Source organism: Castanea sativa, chromosome 11 (genome assembly GCF_040712315.1).
Source record: "Castanea sativa cultivar Marrone di Chiusa Pesio chromosome 11, ASM4071231v1".
Taxonomy (NCBI): domain Eukaryota; kingdom Viridiplantae; phylum Streptophyta; class Magnoliopsida; order Fagales; family Fagaceae; genus Castanea; species Castanea sativa.
In genome coordinates this window covers 41,613,821-41,619,590 of record NC_134023.1, presented here as the reverse complement: position 1 = coordinate 41,619,590, position 5,770 = coordinate 41,613,821, and the positions used below count along the sequence as shown (strand labels likewise).

The 5,770-nt window shown below is 33.7% G+C and overlaps 1 long non-coding RNA gene across 1 annotated transcript; it reads left to right on the top strand.

Moving 5' to 3' along the window:
* Window positions 1-1,085: 1,085 nt before the first annotated feature.
* On the top strand, window positions 1,086-5,336 carry LOC142615439 (uncharacterized). The gene is made up of 3 exons (XR_012840757.1): window positions 1,086-1,399; window positions 1,501-1,533; window positions 5,067-5,336. It is a non-coding gene; the product is annotated as an uncharacterized LOC142615439 (long non-coding RNA).
* The last annotated feature ends 434 nt before the right edge of the window (window positions 5,337-5,770 follow it).

The window sequence follows — 5,770 nt, the reverse complement described above, 5'->3', positions numbered from 1 at the left end:
AGTTTATCAAGAGCCAAAAGATTTACAATTGAAAATCTTTCCACAACTCAATGAAAAAAAGAAAAAAATAAGGGGGAAAATCTTGGAGACTTGAGGGTAGTTTAGTACAAAATATTTTTAATGTCAATTTAACAGAGTTTAGTCAAATAGATGTAAGGGGGAAAATATTTTCTTCCTTATAAACCTTAAGGAAGGGAAGTGTAATTACCCCTATATAGTATATATATAGAAGGAAGTAGTGTCACAACCAAAATATTTCACTTGTCAAGATACCCAAAAATCCTCATGGACCAATACTTATAGCAAATCTTTCAATTTCCCATTGAACTAATCACTCGGTTGTTTTGCAAAATGGGGTACAAAAGACTTGAACCTTAGACATCTCTCGTTGAAAACACTAAAAAATATCGGTTGCACCTTTTAGCCATATTGGTGGAGGCAAAAATTTGGCTATTTAGTTGGCACTTATAAAAGTAAGTTTATCTATTTTACCCTTTTATTTTACGACACTCAGAGCACTTGTAGTAGTGGAGCTAAATAGCTATATAGCTATTTTAGCTCCACCAAAATACCAAAAAGAAGCATGCAGTAGTGGAGCTAAATCTATATTTTTTTAGCTCATTGCTACAGTGCACATCTATAGATAGATGTGCACTGTTCATGAGAGCTAAAAAAAATTAATTTTTTATTTTGTGTTCATGTTACCTTTTTGTTGTGGTGTTTTTATTATAGTGAGATGTATTATTTTATTATGGTAGATATATTATTTTATTGTGTTGAAAGCTAAAATAGATCCACTGCTGCAGCATGTGCGTAGGTAAAATAAATAAAGTAACTTTTGGTGGAATTAAATTGCTAAATTTTTAACTCCACTGCTGTAAATGCTCTCAGCCTCATAGGATCTATATTTTACACACTTTGTTGAATTGTTTTATACATTGTTGCGCAACTCATTTTGTTCGAGTGTTAAGAACGTGAAAAAAAGTGTGTAAACACATTTCTAGCCTATATAAAATGAGTCATTGACGGTGAATCTGAATCTTTTGGGCACTATATAATCGAAAAAAACATCCATGATCAGGTCCAAGCACTAGTACTCTGTACATTTCCACATTACAAAACTACCTTACCTTATTCTTGTTCTATCTATGACGCGGAGAACCCAGGGACGACCTTTGCAACATCTGCCTTTGTCTCTCTCTCTCAGCCCTTCAACCCCTTTTTATGACAACCCATAATTCTTCTTCTTCATCTCTTGTCTTGTCTTGTGCCCCTCACCCCCTCCTTCATATCAATCCTTATCTCTCTATGCAATACCAAAACTTCTCCTTTTCTCAATCTCAAAGATTGGACTCTCTGAGTATCAGATTGTGCAACAGATTTTCAAGGCTCAGACTAAGTAAGTAACATAGGCAAGTGCTTGTTCCATTTCAACCTGAATTTTGTGTAAATAGTTGTTTTTTGAATAATGGGGTTTGACATTTTTAATTGTTGAAGCAGATAATTGTGTCTATTGGATGATGTGAGATCATGGTAAGACCTCTTTTCTAAGTCTTGGTCTTTGTTCTATGGCTTTGTTTCTTGTTAGTGTTAAACACATTGAATATTGTTCGTAAAACCAATTTTGGACAATGCACTAAACATTTGAGCGTTGCTTATTGTTGTTTTCCCACTAGTAGTATAGGATTATAGCATAGCTATAAGAGTATATGACTATTTGTTGGGTTTGTATTGGAATTTGGGTTTTGATCCTTTAGGTGGACCAAAAAGTGGAAAAAAAAAAATCAAGTAATGATTTTTTTTTTCTTCAATAGTTGGCATATGGGCAGAGTTCATTGATTAGGGGTTTTTCTTATCATTGAGATGGTCCCAGGGTGTGAAGGATGGGTTCAATGGTTCAATCATATGTGGGTGCATGAGTTGTACATTTTTGTATCAAGAAATAAACCTACAAAATATAGTATTTTCTCATTGTTTTGGTTTACATAGGTATAGAATCTTATGGGGATCACACCTCATGAAGTGGAGGTCACTAGTTTGAATCTTCCCTTGGGGCCAAGACTCACTTATTAAAAGAAAAGAAGCCTCATGATTTGGTAGCTTGGCCTATGACTGCAACAAGTGTTGCTAATTTGAATAACTTTATAGGACATTCTAGTTAGATTATAGAGACTTCATAATATTACTGGAAATAATGTGTGTTTTTTTGTAAGGTTGTTTTTTTTCATTGATATTTGAAACTTTGAGAAACTTGATTTTGAGGACATGTAAAAAGTAAAAATTGAAGAGCATTGGCCATACCAGGCCATACCAGATTGTGAAGGAGATAATCATCAAGGGAATTTTCATTGACTTGTTGAAAGATAAGGGCTCTAAAGTTGCTCAATACTACTATTAGTCCTTCTAGCTGATTGATACCTCCCCCTTCATTAAGGAGGTCTTAAGTTCTACTTATATGAGGGGAGAGATTTGGGTATGGGGTGGCTACTCCCTGCAGCTGTAACCTTCCATTATTATTTGATTAAAATATACTCAATAATGAGGATCACACGTCATGTCATGGTGATCTTGATAGTTATTCTCGAAATAAGCACTTTTGATAGTTACTAGTACTTTAAGGAGATAATTTTGGACATTGTTGATGACCATATAATTTAGGCAGAGGTATCAAAATTACATTGTGAAGTTAAGAGACCTTCTCTTGACTTCTGGGGTTTTAGTGGAAGAATTTTAGAATCAACAATTAGGGTTTCGTAGATTCAACAGTAAGCGGTGAAAAAGGAAAGATAGAACTTAGGACTCAGCATTTAGTGTTGCTTGGAGTCAGTATCAAGTATGGAAAAAAAATTGTAAACATGGGAGTTAGCCCTTAGTGTTACCTGGAGTCAAAACCAAGCAAAGAAATAGAGATAAGAACCATATAGCACCTTGGAGTTAGCATCATGCATTCAAATGAAATTCCCAATAAAAATTTTATTAGTCCATGAGCAAGTTGTCTACAATAGCGAATTCTAAGGCCTTCAAATAGGATTCACAAGTTACATCAAGAAAGGAAAGGAATAACTTCATGACCAAGTAAGGAAAAGAAATAAATCGTTACCAATTACATAAAAATAAAATAAAATAAATTCTTGGCATCCATCTGCATCAATCAACATTATTTGTAATTAATCGTGATTCATGTCCAATGGAATCAATCAACATCAATGGGTCAACGGGCATATTTGGTGTTTTCTCTAGTCTTACTCCAAAATCATCATATATGGCTGAAAAAACTGATATTGAAGCCTATATTTTGGGCCATATTGTCCAGCAGACATAGAGTCGACACGAAATGGACCTATTTTAGGATTTGTATACATGAGTTTAGGATCAGTCATTTATTTCCTTAATTGCATTTGTTTGAACTATATATCATTTGAATTTATTGTGTTTAAATCTTTGTGCTGTAAACATGTATATTTATGTTATATAGCAGGACATTGTTTGTGTCACATTAGAGTGTCATAGTTTGCATTATTGAGTCTTTTTGTTAGCTTTTGTGCGACTTTACAAACATATTTCCTCAAGTTATTTTTGATTTAAAATTTTAAAGGTTATTTATGATCTAATGAAATGATATTGAAAGTTAGTTATTATTATTATTTTTTTTCTTATTTAAAAAAACAGAGAGAGGTTAGATTTGTTTAAAAGGTTAACCTAATTTTGGATCAAATGTCATCTCCCCTAGTAGGGAGTGGAGGGTTAGGTGATGGGTTAAATTCCATGTGTGTGAGTTGTGTATTCACTTGATTAAACAAAGAATCAAGAGGTCTGGAGTGATAGATATTGAAGGTTGTAAATACTGAAAAGAATTGTGATTTTGGTTAAAAGGAAGATAAAAAAAAAAAAAAAAAAAAGGCGGATCACCCCATTAAGTTTTTGCTAGAAGGAATTTGAGTGTGTTGTAGTTCCCCTCTCTCTCTCAACCATTTTCTTTGAGTTTGTTCATACTCGTTGGTGGCGTCAAGGTGCACCACATTTTTCTTATTGGTAAGTTACACATACACCAATTTGATTTTGAACCTACAATTTTACTCTCTACCCATTATTATGGGAGGAGGAAGGAGCTCACTAGCCGGAGCTGCACCACATTTTATACCCATGACAATACTGTCAAATTTTTACAATCCCATTTTTTGACTATTATTAACCTCAACCATCACTAACTCTCTCTTGCTAATGGTTTGTGTTAATGAACTAGTAGTACAAGCACCTTGTAAATATTAGAAAGTTTGGAGCAATGGGCTGGGAGGCAATCCTTTCAACCCTTTGAGTTTATTTCCTCCTTCAATTGTTGGAGTAGACATTTTGCAAAGCCCAAACAAACTTGTAAATGAATATTTTGATTTACTTCCTATTTGGCCAAAAACATTCATGTATATTGTAGCTGTGGCCTCTTCCTTTTGGAGTATTCCCTTAGATCTTGACTTAAGCAATTACATTCTGTCTACATTATCCATGGACTTTTCCCTCATGAATGAATTGAGGTCACCAGAAAATGATGGAATCACATTACAATGAGGGGGGAAAGCCCCTTTCCTTGTTTTCATCTATAAAGTTAACTTCTTAACTAAGGCTATAAATGAGTCGAGTCAATTATTAAAATTTTAGGACTTAATTTAAATTTATTTTGAACACGAGCTGAAATTGAGCTTATCATCAAATTAGATTTCATTTTCAAGCTTGATTCAATTTCTTGTCGATTAAACTCGAGCTTATTGACAAGGTGTTGCAGTTGATTGCTCTTTGCATGTAATAAAGCAATTATTTTTTATTACTGAATGACTGCTTTTCTTTTCTCATCTTGTCTAGAAGATTTAGATATTTTGAATTTGAGTTTCCTCATTGAATAAAGTATCTTCACTTATTAATAAATAAATAAATAAATTTGGAGGAAAAGAAGTATATGATCACTTAATTTAGTTGGTGATATAATAACCATACTCCTTAGCACTTCTGTAATTAACCACAATCAATTTTCCAAATCATTAATATTAGAATCCTTGTTGAAATGCATGGTGCAGTGAGGAAGATGAGGGAGAAAAGCAAAAAAAAAAAAAAAAAAAAAGAAAAAAAAGAAAAGAAAAGGCTTTGCTGTACTTCCAGTGCTAAAGAAAGGAGGATAAGAAATTGGAAGTACTCAATTTGTTCAATGGCACTTCATCAGGGGCTGCTTAAATGCTGTAAGTCAATGACAAATTTAACTTTAATTCTGATCAATCTCACTTCCAACGGAAGCAACTAAACTTGCTCTTACACTAAATTAATTATTCATTGAGGAGGTTGCCTATGAATCCACTAAATATCATTCATTACATGGCATGTCATGAATGAAATGGCTCCACTCCTGTTAGTCAATGGAAAGTTTTTTTTTCTTTTCTTTTTCAATGAAAGCAACTCATTTTTGTTCTTACATTAAGCTAGGAGAATGTTTGAAATCCACAGATCAGTAAATATATGACTTCCACTCCAATTTCCTGTATGCCAGTAGAACATGAAACATGAACCATGGAACCTTTTTAAAAGCTAAAATTGCTTTCATTTCTTCCCCACTTGTCTACTATGGGTTGCGGCTCTCTCTGATGTGGTAATTGCATTCACCAGAGAAAGGGGACTCTGAGTCTCACATTACACCTCAATTGGGGTGGTCTTCTATAATTTGGCTTATGTGTGCATTTAGTGCATGAGCTCATCACACACAAACTCACACTTGCATACATTTGTGTAC